Genomic DNA, 24,199 nt, shown 5'->3' with positions numbered 1-24,199 from the left:
GAGTGAAGAATCAGGTCAGTGAGTGACCTAGAACGTGTGCAAGCATGTGAATGACCAAAAGCGTGATCTAGAGCAGTGGTTCTCAACCTTTGGAAGCTATTTGCCCGATAAATCTCTTTTGAGTAAGTGAAAGGCCCAGTCTTACTTACAACTAATGAGAAACTAATGGGAAAAAAGAAACTGCGAATCACTCACTGCCCGGTGTCACTAGTGTCCGGCGGTTGAGAAACACTGACTTAGAGAGTCTGAGAGTCTGAAAGCATGTGAATGACCCATAGAGTAACTTAGACAAAGAACATGTGTAAAAGTGTAAATGATCAAATGAGTGACCCATAACGAAAGGAACCATGTCAGTGAGTAACCAAAAGAGTGACTTAGAACGTGTGTAAGTATATGAGTGACCAAAAAAAACTATGTGCAAGCATGTGAATGACTAAAAGAGTGACTAAAAGAAATGTGAGCATGGGAGTGACCAAAAGAGTGACTTAGAGACATAGTTATACTGTGCAGGAGTGGGGGGTGGGCTAAGAGGGTTATCGGACAGGGTGGCGAATTCGAGGGAAGAGTAGTCAAGGAAATTAGACTAGAATGGGAGAAGGGCGGCAAAATTCATGTAGCCCACAGGCGCCAAAACCATAAGTGCGCTTCTGGAAAAACCTGGACACATTTTAAAAGTAGACTAGGGACAGAAAAATCGAATATGCTTTAAAATGCGACTCATGCGGTCACCGTAGTAAGAACAACTCTTGTACTCGGCATTGCATGGTGTACATACATACATATATATATATATATATTTTTTTTTTTAATTATATTTTGTATACATTGTTTCCACCATATATATATATATATATATATACATAAATGGTGTCCAAAAAGTACGCAACTTGAAAAAAGAGGTACAAACAGTACTTACAAAAAGAAATCCCATGATAAACATTTCGTGTAAAAAATGAAGCCAAGTCTCGAGATTCTTTACCCGTAAAAAGTTTCATCTGATGTAGAGCCAAGTCAACTGTGACACTGATTCACAAACCACTCCAAGGCTCTTCAGTTACACATTTGGTTGAAGAACATTTTCGGACTTGGCAATTACGCAACACCAGAATGTGCTGCAGTGGTTGTTTCATTATTCAATGCCATTAATCAAAATTCCATCAAATACTGTTTATGTAAGGACATCGTGAAGTTATTCTCTCCAGTGGAAAACACTAGGGGCTTAAGAATTGCATGCCAACAACTTTTCCAGTGGAGTTGTCAGTATAAGCTACCTATTTCATCATCAAAAAGTGGATCAATGCATTTCGGTAGACGCACCGATCCTGAATATTACCAACTAGGTGATGAAACGTTACAGCAATTGGATACATGCGTGGATTTAGGTATTGCAATGAGCCGCATTCTGGATTTCACTGATCATTATCATGGCATAGTCTGCAAAGCTAATAGAATTTCATATTTGTTACGTACGGCATACCGTAAGTGTGATGCGCATACGTTGTCATATGCTTTCTGTGTGTACGTTCGCCCGACTCTGGAGTTCTGTTCGCAAGTATGGAGCCCTTACAAAATCAAGGACATACAGCTCCTCGAAAAGCCACAGAGGTCGTTTACTAAACGAATACCTGGCATGAGCGGTCTATCTTATTGCCAGAGACTTCAATTTCTGGGTTTACACTCACTGGAATGGCGTAGAATCGCTGCAGATCTGAAGATGTGCTACAAACTAGTCCACCAAATTGTTTATCTACCATCGAGAGAGGCTTTCTTTGAGATCATAGACAGGCGAGTTAACCTACGTAGGCATCGCTTCCAAATAAGAATACCAACGGCTAGAAGGGATTGCTTTTTCCACGGATATAGATGCCGTGTGGCAAGAATATGGAACAGTCTTCCATCAGAACTTGTATGTGCCTCCTACGCAAGATTTGCTTCCACTATTGGGGATTTCGACCTGGCTCCGTATACGAAGTGCTTCCCGTACTGACTATTATTATTTTTTTTTTTTTTCTTCCAGTAAGTGCATTTCATGCCTTCTGGGGTTATTATTATTATTATTATTATTATTATCTGTATTTACAGCGTTGACTTAATTTTACATAACACGTAAGGTGTAATATGCGCTGCGTAATTGCCAAGTCCCAAAATGTTCTTCAACTAAAGGTGTAGAGCCTTGGAGTGATCTGTGAATCAGTGTCACAGGTGCCAAAACCAAGTTAATAAATCAAGTTAATAGCATTAGACTTGGCTCTACATCAGATAACTTTTTATGGGTGAAGAATATCGAGACGTGGCTTCATTTTTGTAGGTTTGATTGTATCACTCCAAATGTTTTTGTAAGATTCTTCGCCAATGTGTGAAAGAAGCCGTAAGCATATTCCCGCCAAAAAATATTTTTATCAATTTTTTTTTAATTGCAGAAATTTCTTGAAAAATCATTTTTTTCACCATTTTTCTCGTTTTAATCAGATGCAACAATTTTTTCCCAAATTTTTTCTACACAAAAGATACGCATTTTAATGGGTTTTCCATTGCAATGTGAATTTTAAAAATTTGTTTAAACAAATAACGAAGTCAAATTGGTTTTTGTTCCCTACCAAATTTTAATTTGAGTACAAATATTGCTTTGATCGATGTATTTTTTTTCGGTGTGTACAAGTGTTGCTGTGATCAGTGTATTTAAAAAAAAGTTATGTATTGATCAGAGTGTATTCTTATGCTTACAAAATAAAAACAAATTAATTTTTGAATTTCAAATTATTAAAATTTGAAATCAAATTTGAAGTCGCTTAACATTATTGAATCACTTTCAGATTAGCCTGGAAAATACCGGCTGATTGAGCTATACATATGTATATAATTATTTTGTGGGGCGGGCAACATCGCCGGGTATCGGCTAGTACCTTATAAAGTAAATTAAAGAAATGCAGCACCACGGTAACCAATAATTTGCAACAGCCTCATAAAAAGCGATACACACAAACAAGAAACAACAGCTTTGAAGAACTGATCCGCACAATTTCGATCCTTGACGGCCACTAGTTTCAGTTCGAACAGCATAAACTTCCGTTCTGATTCTTAAAAATGATAGGTTTTCACTTCAGTACGCACATTAGTTACACGTCTCACAGATGCTGTCGAAGCATCGAAAACTTGGCCACCAGCAAAACTTCATTCGCTTTCTCCGTGCTTTATTGACATTGCGATCCCACTATTAGCTTCGAAGTTCGTATCATCATCCATTCCCGGTTCACTAACTGCTCTACGCCACCCCCCTCCGAATACTAAAAATAGGACTAGAGTAGTATCCCATCAAAACATTTCATGTAAAAAAATGAAGCCAGGTCTCGAGATTTTTTACCTGTAAGAAGTTGCGATATCTGATGTAGTGCAAAGTCAAATGATGTTATTAACTGAGACACTGATTTATAAATCAATATAAGGCTCAACAACTTCAGTTGAAGAAATTTTTAAGACTGAATATGCTTTTTGTGAGAGTACTGGATACATTTGAACACGCCGTCTTCCTAAAATACTGCTAATGGTTACTGTAGTCCTGTTGTATACATGTTCTTGTCTTTATCGAATATGGTTAACGTGGTCCTCCTCGAATAAAATTTTTGCCATCCTACTGCATCGACAAAAATTCGCGTCTTTGAAGGATAGTTTGTGGTCCTCATGGAATAGGGTAACAGTGGTCTTCCTGAAATATGATTTTCATTTTCCTACTTTATATATTTGGGCTCGCCGTCTTGTTTAAATATGGTTACTGTGGTCCTACTTCACACATCTGAACTTGTCTATCGAATATTTAACGTGGATTTCATCCAATAAAATTTATCCTACTGAATAGCCACAAACTCGCACGGGTTACTGTGGTCCTCCTCAAATATGATTTTCATTTTCCTACGATCTCTATTTGAGCTCGCCGTCTTGTTGAAATATGGTTACTGTGGTCCTACTGTATACATTTTAACTTGTCCGTCGAATACTTAACGTGGATTTCATAAAATAAAATTTATTCTACTGTTTAGGCACAAACTCGCGTGGGTTACTGTGGTCCTCCTGAAATATGATTTTTATTTTAATACATTATATATTTCAGATCGCCGTCTTGTTGAAATATGGTTACTGTGGTCCTACTGTATACATTTGGATTTTTTTATCCAATATTTAAAGTGTATTTCATCGAACAAAATTTATCCTACTGATTATGCACAAACTCGCAATTTGTGGTCCTCCTCAAATATGATTTTCATTTTCCTACGATCTCTATTTGAGCTCGCCGTCTTGTTGAAATATGGTTACTGTGGACTTATTGTATACATTTTAACTTGCCTATCGAATATTTATCGTGGATTTCATCGAATAAAATTTATCCTACTGAATAGGCACAAACTCGCGCGGGTTACTGTGGTCCTCCTCAAATATGATTTTCATTTTCCTACATTATATATTTGAGCTCGCCGTCTTGTTGAAATATGGTTACTGTGGTCCTACTGTATACATTTTAACTTGTCTATCGAATATTTAACGTGGATTTCATCGAATGAAATTTATCCTACTGAATAGACACAAACTCGCGCGGATTACTGTGGTCCTCCTGAAATAAGATTTTTATTTTCCTAAATTCTATATTTGAGCTCGCCGAATTGTTTAAATATGGTTACTGTGGTCCTACTTCACACATCTGAACTTGTCTATCGAATATTTAACGTGGATTTCATCCAATAAAATTTATCCTACTGAATAGGCACCAACTCTCGCGGGTTACTGTGGTCCTCCTCAAATATGATTTTCATTTTCCTACATTATATATTTGAGCTCGCCGTCTTGTTGAAATATGGTTACTGTGGTCCTACTGTATACATTTTAACTTGTCTATCGAATATTTAACGTGGATTTCATCGAATAAAATTTATCCTACTGAATAGACACAAACTCGCGCGGATTACTGTGGTCCTCCTCAAATATGATTTTCATTTTCCTAAATTCTATATTTGAGCTCGACGAATTGTTGAAATATGGTTACTGTGGTCCTACTGTATACATTTGAATTTTTTTATCCAATATTTAAAGTGTATTTCATCCAATAAAATTTATCCTACTGATTATGCACAAACTCGCAATATGTGGTCCTCCTGAAATATAATTTCCATTTTCCTACGATCTCTGAGCTCGCCGTCTTGTTGAAATATGGTTACTGTGGTCCTACTGTATACATTTGAATTTTTTTATCGAATATTTATCGTGGATTACATCAAATAAAATTTATCCTACTGAATAGGCACAAACTCGCGCGGGTTACTGTGGTCCTCCTGAAATATGATTTTTATTTTAATACATTATATATTTCAGCCCGCCGTCTTGTTGAAATATGGTTACTGTGGTCCTACTGTATACATTTGAATTTTTTATTGAATATTTAACGTGGATTTCATCGAATAAAATTTATCCTACTGAATAGACACAAACTCGCGCGGGTTACTGTGGTCCTCCTGAAATATGATTTTTATTTTAATACATTATATATTTCAGCTCGCCGTCTTGTTGAAATATGGTTACTGTGGTCCTACTGTATACATTTGAATTTTTTTATCCAATATTTAAAGTGGATTTCATCGAATAAAATTTATCCTACTGATTATGCACAAACTCGCAATTTGTGGTCCTCCTGAAATATAATTTCCATATTCCTACGATCTCTGAGCTCGCCGTCTTGTTGAAACATGGTTACTGTGGTCCTACTGTATACATTTTAACTTTATCGAATATTTAACGTGGATTTCATCGAATAAAATTTATCCTACTGAATAGACACAAACTCGCGCGGCTTACTCTCGTCCTCCGGAAATATGATTTTAATTTTCCTACATTATATATTTGAGCTCGCCGTCTTGTTGAAATATGGTTACTGTGGTCCTACTGTATACATTTGAATTTTTTATCGAATATTTAACGTGGATTTCATCGAATAAAATTTATCCTACTGAATAGACACAAACTCGCGCGGGTTACTGTGGTCCTCCTGAAATATGATTTTTATTTTAATACATTATATATTTGAACTCGCCGTCTTGTTCAAATATGGTTACTGTGGTCCTACTGTATACATTTGAATTTTTTTATCGAATATTTATCGTGGATTACATCAAATAAAATTTATCCTACTGAATAGGCACAAACTCGCGCGGGTTACTGTGGTCCTCCTGAAATATGATTTTTATTTTAATACATTATATATTTCAGATCGCCGTCTTGTTGAAATATGGTTACTGTGGTCCTATTGTATACATTTTAACTTTATCGAATATTTAACGTGGATTTCATCGAATAAAATTTATCCTACTGAATAGACACAAACTCGCGCGGCTTACTCTCGTCCTCCGGAAATATGATTTTAATTTTCCTACATTATATATTTGAGCTCGCCGTCTTGTTGAAATATGGTTACTGTGGTCCTACTGTATACATTTGAATTTTTTATCGAATATTTAACGTGGATTTCATCGAATAAAATTTATCCTACTGGATAGACACAAACTCGCGCGGCTTACTCTCGTCCTCCTGAAATATGATTTTTATTTTAATACATTATATATTTCAGCCCGCCGTCTTGTTGAAATATGGTTACTGTGGTCCTACTGTATACATTTGAATTTTATAAAATTTATCCTACTGAGTAGGCACAAACTCGCGCGGGTTACTGTGGTCCTCCTGAAATATGATTTTTATTTTAATACATTATATATTTCAGCTCGCCGTCTTGTTGAAATATGGTTACTGTGGTCCTACTGTATACATTTTAACTTTATCGAATATTTAACGTGGATTTCATCGAATAAAATTTATCCTACTGAATAGACACAAACTCGCGCGGGTTACTGTGGTCCTCCTGAAATATGATTTTTATTTTAATACATTATACATTTCAGCCCGCCGTCTTGTTGAAATATGGTTACTGTGGTCCTACTGTATACATTTCAATTTTTTTATCCAATATTTAAAGTGGATTTCATCGAATAAAATTTATCCTACTGATTATGCACAAACTCGCAATTTGTGGTCCTCCTGAAATATAATTTCCATATTCCTACGATCTCTGAGCTCGCCGTCTTGTTGAAACATGGTTACTGTGGTCCTACTGTATACATTTTAACTTTATCGAATATTTAACGTGGATTTCATCGAATAAAATTTATCCTACTGAATAGACACAAACTCGCGCGGCTTACTCTCGTCCTCCGGAAATATGATTTTAATTTTTATACATTATATATTTGAGCTCGCCGTCTTGTTGAAATATGGTTACTGTGGTCCTACTGTATACATTTGAATTTTTTATCGAATATTTAACGTGGATTTCATCGAATAAAATTTATCCTACTGAATAGACACAAACTCGCGCGGGTTACTGTGGTCCTCCTGAAATATGATTTTTATTTTAATACATTATATATTTCAGCCCGCCGTCTTGTTGAAATATGGTTACTGTGGTCCTACTGTATACATTTGAATTTTTTTATCCAATATTTAAAGTGGATTTCATCGAATAAAATTTATCCTACTGATTATGCACAAACTCGCAATTTGTGGTCCTCCTGAAATATAATTTCCATATTCCTACGATCTCTGAGCTCGCCGTCTTGTTGAAACATGGTTACTGTGGTCCTACTGTATACATTTTAACTTTATCGAATATTTAACGTTGAAATCATCGAATAAAATTTATCCTACTGAATAGACACAAACTCGCGCGGCTTACTCTCGTCCTCCGGAAATATGATTTTAATTTTCCTACATTATATATTTGAGCTCGCCGTCTTGTTGAAATATGGTTACTGTGGTCCTACTGTATACATTTGAATTTTTTATCGAATATTTAACGTGGATTTCATCGAATAAAATTTATCCTACTGAATAGACACAAACTCGCGCGGGTTACTGTGGTCCTCCTGAAATATGATTTTTATTTTAATACATTATATATTTGAACTCGCCGTCTTGTTGAAATATGGTTACTGTGGTCCTACTGTATACATTTTAACTTTATCGAATATTTAACGTGGATTTCATCGAATAAAATTTATCCTACTGAATAGACACAAACTCGCGCGGCTTACTCTCGTCCTCCGGAAATATGATTTTAATTTTCCTACATTATATATTTGAGCTCGCCGTCTTGTTGAAATATGGTTACTGTGGTCCTACTGTATACATTTGAATTTTTTATCGAATATTTAACGTGGATTTCATCGAATAAAATTTATCCTACTGAATAGACACAAACTCGCGCGGGTTACTGTGGTCCTCCTGAAATATGATTTTTATTTTAATACATTATATATTTCAGCCCGCCGTCTTGTTGAAATATGGTTACTGTGGTCCTACTGTATACATTTGAATTTTTTATCGAATATTTAACGTGGATTTCATCGAATAAAATTTATCCTACTGAATAGACACAAACTCGCGTGGGTTATTGTGGTCCTCCTGAAATAAGATTTTTATTTTCCTAAATTCTATATTTGAGCTCGCCGAATTGTTTAAATATGGTTACTGTGGTCCTACTTCACACATCTGAACTTGTCTATCGAATATTTAACGTGGATTTCATCCAATAAAATTTATCCTACTGAATAGGCACCAACTCTCGCGGGTTACTGTGGTCCTCCTCAAATATGATTTTCATTTTCCTACATTATATATTTGAGCTCGCCGTCTTGTTGAAATATGGTTACTGTGGTCCTACTGTATACATTTTAACTTGTCTATCGAATATTTAACGTGGATTTCATCGAATAAAATTTATCCTACTGAATAGACACAAACTCGCGCGGATTACTGTGGTCCTCCTCAAATATGATTTTCATTTTCCTAAATTCTATATTTGAGCTCGACGAATTGTTGAAATATGGTTACTGTGGTCCTACTGTATACATTTGAATTTTTTTATCCAATATTTAAAGTGTATTTCATCGAATAAAATTTATCCTACTGATTATGCACAAACTCGCAATATGTGGTCCTCCTGAAATATAATTTCCATTTTCCTACGATCTCTGAGCTCGCCGTCTTGTTGAAATATGGTTACTGTGGTCCTACTGTATACATTTGAATTTTTTTATCGAATATTTATCGTGGATTACATCAAATAAAATTTATCCTACTGAATAGACACAAACTCGCAATTTGTGGTCCTCCTGAAATATAATTTCCATATTCCTACGATCTCTGAGCTCGCCGTCTTGTTGAAACATGGTTACTGTGGTCCTACTGTATACATTTTAACTTTATCGAATATTTAACGTGGATTTCATCGAATAAAATTTATCCTACTGAATAGACACAAACTCGCGCGGCTTACTCTCGTCCTCCGGAAATATGATTTTAATTTTCCTACATTATATATTTGAGCTCGCCGTCTTGTTGAAATATGGTTACTGTGGTCCTACTGTATACATTTGAATTTTTTATCGAATATTTAACGTGGATTTCATCGAATAAAATTTATCCTACTGAATAGACACAAACTCGCGCGGGTTACTGTGGTCCTCCTGAAATATGATTTTTATTTTAATACATTATATATTTGAACTCGCCGTCTTGTTGAAATATGGTTACTGTGGTCCTACTGTATACATTTGAATTTTATAAAATTTATCCTACTGAATAGGCACAAACTCGCGCGGGTTACTGTGGTCCTCCTGAAATATGATTTTTATTTTAATACATTATATATTTCAGCTCGCCGTCTTGTTGAAATATGGTTACTGTGGTCCTACTGTATACATTTTAACTTTATCGAATATTTAACGTGGATTTCATCGAATAAAATTTATCCTACTGAATAGACACAAACTCGCGCGGGTTACTGTGGTCCTCCTGAAATATGATTTTTATTTTAATACATTATATATTTCAGCCCGCCGTCTTGTTGAAATATGGTTACTGTGGTCCTACTGTATACATTTGAATTTTTTTATCCAATATTTAAAGTGGATTTCATCGAATAAAATTTATCCTACTGATTATGCACAAACTCGCAATTTGTGGTCCTCCTGAAATATAATTTCCATATTCCTACGATCTCTGAGCTCGCCGTCTTGTTGAAACATGGTTACTGTGGTCCTACTGTATACATTTTAACTTTATCGAATATTTAACGTTGATTTCATCGAATAAAATTTATCCTACTGAATAGACACAAACTCGCGCGGCTTACTCTCGTCCTCCGGAAATATGATTTTAATTTTCCTACATTATATATTTGAGCTCGCCGTCTTGTTGAAATATGGTTACTGTGGTCCTACTGTATACATTTGAATTTTTTATCGAATATTTAACGTGGATTTCATCGAATAAAATTTATCCTACTGAATAGACACAAACTCGCGCGGGTTACTGTGGTCCTCCTGAAATATGATTTTTATTTTAATACATTATATATTTCAGCTCGCCGTCTTGTTGAAATATGGTTACTGTGGTCCTACTGTATACATTTTAACTTTATCGAATATTTAACGTGGATTTCATCGAATAAAATTTATCCTACTGAATAGACACAAACTCGCGCGGCTTACTCTCGTCCTCCGGAAATATGATTTTAATTTTCCTACATTATATATTTGAGCTCGCCGTCTTGTTGAAATATGGTTACTGTGGTCCTACTGTATACATTTGAATTTTTTATCGAATATTTAACGTGGATTTCATCGAATAAAATTTATCCTACTGAATAGACACAAACTCGCGCGGGTTACTGTGGTCCTCCTGAAATATGATTTTTATTTTAATACATTATATATTTCAGCCCGCCGTCTTGTTGAAATATGGTTACTGTGGTCCTACTGTATACATTTGAATTTTTTATCGAATATTTAACGTGGATTTCATCGAATAAAATTTATCCTACTGAATAGACACAAACTCGCGCGGGTTACTGTGGTCCTCCTGAAATATGATTTTTATTTTAATACATTATATATTTCAGCCCGCCGTCTTGTTGAAATATGGTTACTGTGGTCCTACTGAATACATTTGAATTTTTTTATCCAATATTTAAAGTGGATTTCATCGAATAAAATTTATCCTACTGATTATGCACAAACTCGCAATTTGTGGTCCTCCTGAAATATAATTTCCATATTCCTACGATCTCTGAGCTCGCCGTCTTGTTGAAACATGGTTACTGTGGTCCTACTGTATACATTTTAACTTTATCGAATATTTAACGTGGATTTCATCGAATAAAATTTATCCTACTGAATAGACACAAACTCGCGCGGCTTACTCTCGTCCTCCGGAAATATGATTTTAATTTTCCTACATTATATATTTGAGCTCGCCGTCTTGTTGAAATATGGTTACTGTGGTCCTACTGTATACATTTGAATTTTTTATTGAATATTTAACGTGGATTTCATCGAATAAAATTTATCCTACTGAATAGACACAAACTCGCGCGGGTTACTGTGGTCCTCCTGAAATATGATTTTTATTTTAATACATTATATATTTCAGCCCGCCGTCTTGTTGAAATATGGTTACTGTGGTCCTACTGTATACATTTGAATTTTTTTATCCAATATTTAAAGTGGATTTCATCGAATAAAATTTATCCTACTGATTATGCACAAACTCGCAATTTGTGGTCCTCCTGAAATATAATTTCCATATTCCTACGATCTCTGAGCTCGCCGTCTTGTTGAAACATGGTTACTGTGGTCCTACTGTATACATTTTAACTTTATCGAATATTTAACGTGGATTTCATCGAATAAAATTTATCCTACTGAATAGACACAAACTCGCGCGGGTTACTGTGGTCCTCCTGAAATATGATTTTTATTTTAATACATTATATATTTCAGCCCGCCGTATTGTTGAAATATGGTTACTGTGGTCCTACTGTATACATTTGAATTTTTTTATCCAATATTTAAAGTGGATTTCATCGAATAAAATTTATCCTACTGATTATGCACAAACTCGCAATTTGTGGTCCTCCTGAAATATAATTTCCATTTTCCTACGATCTCTGAGCTCGCTGTCTTGTTGAAACATGGTTACTGTGGTCCTACTGTATACATTTTAACTTTATCGAATATTTAACGGGGATTTCATCGAATAAAATTTATCCTACTGAATAGACTCAAACTCGCGCGGGTTACTGTGGTCCTCCGGAAATATGATTTTCATTTTCCTACATTCTATATTTGAGCTCGCCGTCTTGTTGAAATATGGTTACTGTGGTCCTACTGTATACATTTGAATTTTTTATCGAATATTTAACGTGGATTTCATCGAATAAAATTTATCCTACTGATTATGCACAAACTCGCAATTTGTGGTCCTCCTGAAATATAATTTCCGTATTCCTACGATCTCTGAGCTCGCCGTCTTGTTGAAACATGGTTACTGTGGTCCTACTGTATACATTTTAACTTTATCGAATATTTAACGTGGATTTCATCGAATAAAATTTATCCTACTGAATAGACACAAACTCGCGCGGCTTACTCTCGTCCTCCGGAAATATGATTTTAATTTTCCTACATTATATATTTGAGCTCGCCGTCTTGTTGAAATATGGTTACTGTGGTCCTACTGTATACATTTGAATTTTTTATCGAATATTTAACGTGGATTTCATCGAATAAAATTTATCCTACTGAATAGACACAAACTCGCGCGGGTTACTGTGGTCCTCCTGAAATATGATTTTTATTTTAATACATTATATATTTCAGCTCGCCGTCTTGTTGAAATATGGTTACTGTGGTCCTACTGTATACATTTTAACTTTATCGAATATTTAACGTGGATTTCATCGAATAAAATTTATCCTACTGAATAGACACAAACTCGCGCGGCTTACTCTCGTCCTCCGGAAATATGATTTTAATTTTCCTACATTATATATTTGAGCTCGCCGTCTTGTTGAAATATGGTTACTGTGGTCCTACTGTATACATTTGAATTTTTTATCGAATATTTAACGTGGATTTCATCGAATAAAATTTATCCTACTAAATAGACACAAACTCGCGCGGGTTACTGTGGTCCTCCTGAAATATGATTTTTATTTTAATACATTATATATTTCAGCCCGCCGTCTTGTTGAAATATGGTTACTGTGGTCCTACTGTATACATTTGAATTTTTTATCGAATATTTAACGTGGATTTCATCGAATAAAATTTATCCTACTGAATAGACACAAACTCGCGTGGGTTATTGTGGTCCTCCTGAAATAAGATTTTTATTTTCCTAAATTCTATATTTGAGCTCGCCGAATTGTTTAAATATGTTTACTGTGGTCCTACTTCACACATCTGAACTTGTCTATCGAATATTTAACGTGGATTTCATCGAATAAAATTTATCCTACTGAATAGGCACCAACTCTCGCGGGTTACTGTGGTCCTCCTCAAATATGATTTTCATTTTCCTAAATTCTATATTTGAGCTCGACGAATTGTTGAAATATGGTTACTGTGGTCCTACTGTATACATTTGAATTTTTTTATCGAATATTTATCGTGGATTACATCAAATAAAATTTATCCTACTGAATAGACACAAACTCGCAATTTGTGGTCCTCCTGAAATATAATTTCCATATTCCTACGATCTCTGAGCTCGCCGTCTTGTTGAAACATGGTTACTGTGGTCCTACTGTATACATTTTAACTTTATCGAATATTTAACGTGGATTTCATCGAATAAAATTTATCCTACTGAATAGACACAAACTCGCGCGGCTTACTCTCGTCCTCCGGAAATATGATTTTAATTTTCCTACATTATATATTTGAGCTCGCCGTCTTGTTGAAATATGGTTACTGTGGTCCTACTGTATACATTTGAATTTTTTATCGAATATTTAACGTGGATTTCATCGAATAAAATTTATCCTACTGAATAGACACAAACTCGCGCGGGTTACTGTGGTCCTCCTGAAATATGATTTTTATTTTAATACATTATATATTTGAACTCGCCGTCTTGTTGAAATATGGTTACTGTGGTCCTACTGTATACATTTGAATTTTATAAAATTTATCCTACTGAATAGGCACAAACTCGCGCGGGTTACTGTGGTCCTCCTGAAATATGATTTTTATTTTAATACATTATATATTTCAGCTCGCCGTCTTGTTGAAATATGGTTACTGTGGTCCTACTGTATACATTTTAACTTTATCGAATATTTAACGTGGATTTCATCGAATAAAATTTATCCTACTGAATAGACACAAACTCGCGCGGGTTACTGTGGTCCTCCTGAAATATGATTTTTATTTTAATACATTATACATTTCAGCCCGCCGTCTTGTTGAAATATGGTTACTGTGGTCCTACTGTATACATTTGAATTTTTTTATCCAATATTTAAAGTGGATTTCATCGAATAAAATTTATCCTACTGATTATGCACAAACTCGCAATTTGTGGTCCTCCTGAAATATAATTTCCATATTCCTACGATCTCTGAGCTCGCCGTCTTGTTGAAACATGGTTACTGTGGTCCTACTGTATACATTTTAACTTTATCGAATATTTAACGTGGATTTCATCGAATAAAATTTATCCTACTGAATAGACACAAACTCGCGCGGGTTACTGTGGTCCTCCTGAAATATGATTTTTATTTTAATACATTATATATTTCAGCCCGCCGTCTTGTTGAAATATGGTTACTGTGGTCCTACTGTATACATTTGAATTTTTTTATCCAATATTTAAAGTGGATTTCATCGAATAAAATTTATCCTACTGATTATGCACAAACTCGCAATTTGTGGTCCTCCTGAAATATAATTTCCATATTCCTACGATCTCTGAGCTCGCCGTCTTGTTGAAACATGGTTACTGTGGTCCTACTGTATACATTTTAACTTTATCGAATATTTAACGTTGATTTCATCGAATAAAATTTATCCTACTGAATAGACACAAACTCGCGCGGCTTACTCTCGTCCTCCGGAAATATGATTTTAATTTTCCTACATTATATATTTGAGCTCGCCGTCTTGTTGAAATATGGTTACTGTGGTCCTACTGTATACATTTGAATTTTTTATCGAATATTTAACGTGGATTTCATCGAATAAAATTTATCCTACTGAATAGACACAAACTCGCGCGGGTTACTGTGGTCCTCCTGAAATATGATTTTTATTTTAATACATTATATATTTCAGCTCGCCGTCTTGTTGAAATATGGTTACTGTGGTCCTACTGTATACATTTTAACTTTATCGAATATTTAACGTGGATTTCATCGAATAAAATTTATCCTACTGAATAGACACAAACTCGCGCGGCTTACTCTCGTCCTCCGGAAATATGATTTTAATTTTCCTACATTATATATTTGAGCTCGCCGTCTTGTTGAAATATGGTTACTGTGGTCCTACTGTATACATTTGAATTTTTTATCGAATATTTAACGTGGATTTCATCGAATAAAATTTATCCTACTGAATAGACACAAACTCGCGCGGGTTACTGTGGTCCTCCTGAAATATGATTTTTATTTTAATACATTATATATTTCAGCCCGCCGTCTTGTTGAAATATGGTTACTGTGGTCCTACTGTATACATTTGAATTTTTTATCGAATATTTAACGTGGATTTCATCGAATAAAATTTATCCTACTGAATAGACACAAACTCGCGCGGGTTACTGTGGTCCTCCTGAAATATGATTTTTATTTTAATACATTATATATTTCAGCCCGCCGTCTTGTTGAAATATGGTTACTGTGGTCCTACTGAATACATTTGAATTTTTTTATCCAATATTTAAAGTGGATTTCATCGAATAAAATTTATCCTACTGATTATGCACAAACTCGCAATTTGTGGTCCTCCTGAAATATAATTTCCATATTCCTACGATCTCTGAGCTCGCCGTCTTGTTGAAACATGGTTACTGTGGTCCTACTGTATACATTTTAACTTTATCGAATATTTAACGTGGATTTCATCGAATAAAATTTATCCTACTGAATAGACACAAACTCGCGCGGCTTACTCTCGTCCTCCGGAAATATGATTTTAATTTTCCTACATTATATATTTGAGCTCGCCGTCTTGTTGAAATATGGTTACTGTGGTCCTACTGTATACATTTGAATTTTTTTATCCAATATTTAAAGTGGATTTCATCGAATAAAATTTATCCTACTGATTATGCACAAACTCGCAATTTGTGGTCCTCCTGAAATATAATTTCCATATTCCTACGATCTCTGAGCTCGCCGTCTTGTTGAAACATGGTTACTGTGGTCCTACTGTATACATTTTAACTTTATCGAATATTTAACGTGGATTTCATCGAATAAAATTTATCCTACTGAATAGACACAAACTCGCGCGGGTTACTGTGGTCCTCCTGAAATATGATTTTTATTTTAATACATTATATATTTCAGCCCGCCGTATTGTTGAAATATGGTTACTGTGGTCCTACTGTATACATTTGAATTTTTTTATCCAATATTTAAAGTGGATTTCATCGAATAAAATTTATCCTACTGATTATGCACAAACTCGCAATTTGTGGTCCTCCTGAAATATAATTTCCATATTCCTACGATCTCTGAGCTCGCCGTCTTGTTGAAACATGGTTACTGTGGTCCTACTGTATACATTTTAACTTTATCGAATATTTAACGTTGATTTCATCGAATAAAATTTATCCTACTGAATAGACACAAACTCGCGCGGCTTACTCTCGTCCTCCGGAAATATGATTTTAATTTTCCTACATTATATATTTGAGCTCGCCGTCTTGTTGAAATATGGTTACTGTGGTCCTACTGTATACATTTGAATTTTTTATCGAATATTTAACGTGGATTTCATCGAATAAAATTTATCCTACTGAATAGACACAAACTCGCGCGGGTTACTGTGGTCCTCCTGAAATATGATTTTTATTTTAATACATTATATATTTCAGCTCGCCGTCTTGTTGAAATATGGTTGCTGTGGTCCTACTGTATACATTTGAATTTTTTTATCCAATATTTAAAGTGGATTTCATCGAATAAAATTTATCCTACTGATTATGCACAAACTCGCAATTTGTGGTCCTCCTGAAATATAATTTCCATTTTCCTACGATCTCTGAGCTCGCCGTCTTGTTGAAACATGGTTACTGTGGTCCTACTGTATACATTTTAACTTGTCTATCGAATATTTAACGTGGATTTCATCGAATAAAATTTATCCTACTGAATAGACACAAACTCGCGCGGCTTACTCTCGTCCTCCGGAAATATGATTTTAATTTTCCTACATTATATATTTGAGCTCGCCGTCTTGTTGAAATATGGTTACTGTGGTCCTACTGTATACATTTGAATTTTTTATCGAATATTTAACGTGGATTTCATCGAATAAAATTTATCCTACTGAATAGACACAAACTCGCGCGGGTTACTGTGGTCCTCCTGAAATATGATTTTTATTTTAATACATTATATATTTCAGCTCGCCGTCTTGTTGAAATATGGTTACTGTGGTCCTACTGTATACATTTGAATTTTTTTATCCAATATTTAAAGTGGATTTCATCGAATAAAATTTATCCTACTGATTATGCACAAACTCGCAATTTGTGGTCCTCCTGAAATATAATTTCCATTTTCCTACGATCTCTGAGCTCGCCGTCTTGTTGAAACATGGTTACTGTGGTCCTACTGTATACATTTTAACTTGTCTATCGAATATTTAACGTGGATTTCATCGAATAAAATTTATCCTACTGAATAGACACAAACTCGCGCGGCTTACTCTCGTCCTCCGGAAATATGATTTTAATTTTCCTACATTATATATTTGAGCTCGCCGTCTTGTTGAAATATGGTTACTGTGGTCCTACTGTATACATTTGAATTTTTTATCGAATATTTAACGTGGATTTCATCGAATAAAATTTATCCTACTGAATAGACACAAACTCGCGCGGGTTACTGTGGTCCTCCTGAAATATGATTTTTATTTTAATACATTATATATTTCAGCTCGCCGTCTTGTTGAAATATGGTTACTGTGGTCCTACTGTATACATTTTAACTTTATCGAATATTTAACGTGGATTTCATCGAATAAAATTTATCCTACTGAATAGACACAAACTCGCGCGGCTTACTCTCGTCCTCCGGAAATATGATTTTAATTTTCCTACATTATATATTTGAGCTCGCCGTCTTGTTGAAATATGGTTACTGTGGTCCTACTGTATACATTTGAATTTTTTATCGAATATTTAACGTGGATTTCATCGAATAAAATTTATCCTACTAAATAGACACAAACTCGCGCGGGTTACTGTGGTCCTCCTGAAATATGATTTTTATTTTAATACATTATATATTTCAGCCCGCCGTCTTGTTGAAATATGGTTACTGTGGTCCTACTGTATACATTTGAATTTTTTATCGAATATTTAACGTGGATTTCATCGAATAAAATTTATCCTACTGAATAGACACAAACTCGCGTGGGTTATTGTGGTCCTCCTGAAATAAGATTTTTATTTTCCTAAATTCTATATTTGAGCTCGCCGAATTGTTTAAATATGTTTACTGTGGTCCTACTTCACACATCTGAACTTGTCTATCGAATATTTAACGTGGATTTCATCGAATAAAATTTATCCTACTGAATAGGCACCAACTCTCGCGGGTTACTGTGGTCCTCCTCAAATATGATTTTAATTTTCCTACATTATATATTTGAGCTCGCCGTCTTGTTGAAATATGGTTACTGTGGTCCTACTGTATACATTTTAACTTGTCTATCGAATATTTAACGTGGATTTCATCGAATAAAATTTATCCTACTGAATAGACACAAACTCGCGCGGATTACTGTGGTCCTCCTCAAATATGATTTTCATTTTCCTACATTCTATATTTGAGCTCGCCGTCTTGTTGAAATATGGTTACTGTGGTCCTACTGTATACATTTGAATTTTTTATCGAATATTTAACGTGGATTTCATCGAATAAAATTTATCCTACTGATTATGCACAAACTCGCAATTTGTGGTCCTCCTGAAATATAATTTCCGTATTCCTACGATCTCTGAGCTCGCCGTCTTGTTGAAACATGGTTACTGTGGTCCTACTGTATACATTTGATTTTTTTATCGAATATTTAACGTGGATTTCATCGAATAAAATTTATCCTACTGAATAGACACAAACTCGCGCGGGTTACTGTGGTCCTCCTGAAATATGATTTTTATTTTAATACATTATATATTTCAGCTCGCCGTCTTGTTGAAATATGGTTACTGTGGTCCTACTGTATACATTTTAACTTTATCGAATATTTAACGTGGATTTCATCGAATAAAATTTATCCTACTGAATAGACACAAACTCGCGCGGCTTACTCTCGTCCTCCGGAAATATGATTTTAATTTTCCTACATTATATATTTGAGCTCGCCGTCTTGTTGAAATATGGTTACTGTGGTCCTACTGTATACATTTGAATTTTTTATCGAATATTTAACGTGGATTTCATCGAATAAAATTTATCCTACTGAATAGACACAAACTCGCGCGGGTTACTGTGGTCCTCCTGAAATATGATTTTTATTTTAATACATTATATATTTCAGCCCGCCGTCTTGTTGAAATATGGTTACTGTGGTCCTACTGTATACATTTGAATTTTTTATTGAATATTTAACGTGGATTTCATCGAATAAAATTTATCCTACTGAATAGACACAAACTCGCGCGGGTTACTGTGGTCCTCCTGAAATATGATTTTTATTTTAATACATTATATATTTCAGCCCGCCGTCTTGTTGAAATATGGTTACTGTGGTCCTACTGTATACATTTGAATTTTTTTATCCAATATTTAAAGTGGATTTCATCGAATAAAATTTATCCTACTGATTATGCACAAACTCGCAATTTGTGGTCCTCCTGAAATATAATTTCCATATTCCTACGATCTCTGAGCTCGCCGTCTTGTTGAAACATGGTTACTGTGGTCCTACTGTATACATTTTAACTTTATCGAATATTTAACGTGGATTTCATCGAATAAAATTTATCCTACTGAATAGACACAAACTCGCGCGGGTTACTGTGGTCCTCCTGAAATATGATTTTTATTTTAATACATTATATATTTCAGCCCGCCGTATTGTTGAAATATGGTTACTGTGGTCCTACTGTATACATTTGAATTTTTTTATCCAATATTTAAAGTGGATTTCATCGAATAAAATTTATCCTACTGATTATGCACAAACTCGCAATTTGTGGTCCTCCTGAAATATAATTTCCATTTTCCTACGATCTCTGAGCTCGCTGTCTTGTTGAAACATGGTTACTGTGGTCCTACTGTATACATTTTAACTTTATCGAATATTTAACGGGGATTTCATCGAATAAAATTTATCCTACTGAATAGACTCAAACTCGCGCGGGTTACTGTGGTCCTCCGGAAATATGATTTTCATTTTCCTACATTCTATATTTGAGCTCGCCGTCTTGTTGAAATATGGTTACTGTGGTCCTACTGTATACATTTGAATTTTTTATCGAATATTTAACGTGGATTTCATCGAATAAAATTTATCCTACTGATTATGCACAAACTCGCAATTTGTGGTCCTCCTGAAATATAATTTCCGTATTCCTACGATCTCTGAGCTCGCCGTCTTGTTGAAACATGGTTACTGTGGTCCTACTGTATACATTTTAACTTTATCGAATATTTAACGTGGATTTCATCGAATAAAATTTATCCTACTGAATAGACACAAACTCGCGCGGGTTACTGTGGTCCTCCTGAAATATGATTTTTATTTTAATACATTATATATTTCAGCCCGCCGTCTTGTTGAAATATGGTTACTGTGGTCCTACTATATACATTTGAATTTTTTTATCCAATATTTAAAGTGGATTTCATCGAATAAAATTTATCCTACTGATTATGCACAAACTCGCAATTTGTGGTCCTCCTGAAATATAATTTCCATATTCCTACGATCTCTGAGCTCGCCGTCTTGTTGAAACATGGTTACTGTGGTCCTACTGTATACATTTTAACTTTATCGAATATTTAACGTTGATTTCATCGAATAAAATTTATCCTACTGAATAGACACAAACTCGCGCGGCTTACTCTCGTCCTCCGGAAATATGATTTTAATTTTCCTACATTATATATTTGAGCTCGCCGTCTTGTTGAAATATGGTTACTGTGGTCCTACTGTATACATTTGAATTTTTTATCGAATATTTAACGTGGATTTCATCGAATAAAATTTATCCTACTGAATAGACACAAACTCGCGCGGGTTACTGTGGTCCTCCTGAAATATGATTTTTATTTTAATACATTATATATTTCAGCTCGCCGTCTTGTTGAAACATGGTTACTGTGGTCCTACTGTATACATTTTAACTTTATCGAATATTTAACGTGGATTTCATCGAATAAAATTTATCCTACTGAATAGACACAAACTCGCGCGGCTTACTCTCGTCCTCCGGAAATATGATTTTAATTTTCCTACATTATATATTTGAGCTCGCCGTCTTGTTGAAATATGGTTACTGTGGTCCTACTGTATACATTTGAATTTTTTATCGAATATTTAACGTGGATTTCATCGAATAAAATTTATCCTACTAAATAGACACAAACTCGCGCGGGTTACTGTGGTCCTCCTGAAATATGATTTTTATTTTAATACATTATATATTTCAGCCCGCCGTCTTGTTGAAATATGGTTACTGTGGTCCTACTGTATACATTTGAATTTTTTATCGAATATTTAACGTGGATTTCATCGAATAAAATTTATCCTACTGAATAGACACAAACTCGCGTGGGTTATTGTGGTCCTCCTGAAATAAGATTTTTATTTTCCTAAATTCTATATTTGAGCTCGCCGAATTGTTTAAATATGTTTACTGTGGTCCTACTTCACACATCTGAACTTGTCTATCGAATATTTAACGTGGATTTCATCGAATAAAATTTATCCTACTGAATAGGCACCAACTCTCGCGGGTTACTGTGGTCCTCCTGAAATATGATTTTTATTTTCCTACATTATATATTTGAGCTCGCCGTCTTGTTGAAATATGGTTACTGTGGTCCTACTGTATACATTTTAACTTGTCTATCGAATATTTAACGTGGATTTCATCGAATAAAATTTATCCTACTGAATAGACACAAACTCGCGCGGATTACTGTGGTCCTCCTCAAATATGATTTTCATTTTCCTAAATTCTATATTTGAGCTCGACGAATTGTTGAAATATGGTTACTGTGGTCCTACTGTATACATTTGAATTTTTTTATCCAATATTTAAAGTGTATTTCATCGAATAAAATTTATCCTACTGATTATGCACAAACTCGCAATATGTGGTCCTCCTGAAATATAATTTCCATTTTCCTACGATCTCTGAGCTCGCCGTCTTGTTGAAATATGGTTACTATGGTCCTACTGTATACATTTGAATTTTTTATCGAATATTTAACGTGGATTTCATCGAATAAAATTTATCCTACTAAATAGACACAAACTCGCGCGGGTTACTGTGGTCCTCCTGAAATATGATTTTTATTTTAATACATTATATATTTCAGCCCGCCGTCTTGTTGAAATATGGTTACTGTGGTCCTACTGTATACATTTGAATTTTTTATCGAATATTTAACGTGGATTTCATCGAATAAAATTTATCCTACTGAATAGACACAAACTCGCGTGGGTTATTGTGGTCCTCCTGAAATAAGATTTTTATTTTCCTAAATTCTATATTTGAGCTCGCCGAATTGTTTAAATATGTTTACTGTGGTCCTACTTCACACATCTGAACTTGTCTATCGAATATTTAACGTGGATTTCATCGAATAAAATTTATCCTACTGAATAGGCACCAACTCTCGCGGGTTACTGTGGTCCTCCTCAAATATGATTTTTATTTTCCTACATTATATATTTGAGCTCGCCGTCTTGTTGAAATATGGTTACTGTGGTCCTACTGTATACATTTTAACTTGTCTATCGAATATTTAACGTGGATTTCATCGAATAAAATTTATCCTACTGAATAGACACAAACTCGCGCGGATTACTGTGGTCCTCCTCAAATATGATTTTCATTTTCCTAAATTCTATATTTGAGCTCGACGAATTGTTGAAATATGGTTACTGTGGTCCTACTGTATACATTTGAATTTTTTTATCCAATATTTAAAGTGTATTTCATCGAATAAAATTTATCCTACTGATTATGCACAAACTCGCAATATGTGGTCCTCCTGAAATATAATTTCCATTTTCCTACGATCTCTGAGCTCGCCGTCTTGTTGAAATATGGTTACTGTGGTCCTACTGTATACATTTGAATTTTTTATCGAATATTTAACGTGGATTTCATCGAATAAAATTTATCCTACTGAATAGACACAAACTCGCGCGGGTTACTGTGGTCCTCCTGAAATATGATTTTTATTTTAATACATTATATATTTCAGCTCGCCGTCTTGTTGAAATATGGTTACTGTGGTCCTACTGTATACATTTTAACTTTATCGAATATTTAACGTGGATTTCATCGAATAAAATTTATCCTACTGAATAGACACAAACTCGCGCGGCTTACTCTCGTCCTCCGGAAATATGATTTTAATTTTCCTACATTATATATTTGAGCTCGCCGTCTTGTTGAAATATGGTTACTGTGGTCCTACTGTATACATTTGAATTTTTTATCGAATATTTAACGTGGATTTCATCGAATAAAATTTATCCTACTGAATAGACACAAACTCGCGCGGGTTACTGTGGTCCTCCTGAAATATGATTTTTATTTTAATACATTATATATTTCAGCCCGCCGTCTTGTTGAAATATGGTTACTGTGGTCCTACTGTATACATTTGAATTTTTTATCGAATATTTAACGTGGATTTCATCGAATAAAATTTATCCTACTGAATAGACACAAACTCGCGCGGGTTACTGTGGTCCTCCTGAAATATGATTTTTATTTTAATACATTATATATTTCAGCCCGCCGTCTTGTTGAAATATGGTTACTGTGGTCCTACTGAATACATTTGAATTTTTTTATCCAATATTTAAAGTGGATTTCATCGAATAAAATTTATCCTACT

This window comes from Pholcus phalangioides, unplaced genomic scaffold (genome assembly GCF_987345545.1).
Source record: "Pholcus phalangioides strain wild (caught in Gottingen) unplaced genomic scaffold, Ppha-v1.0 ptg000003l_1, whole genome shotgun sequence".
In the NCBI taxonomy this organism is placed as follows: Eukaryota; Metazoa; Arthropoda; class Arachnida; order Araneae; family Pholcidae; genus Pholcus; species Pholcus phalangioides.
Note: the sequence above shows the minus strand (reverse complement) of the source record.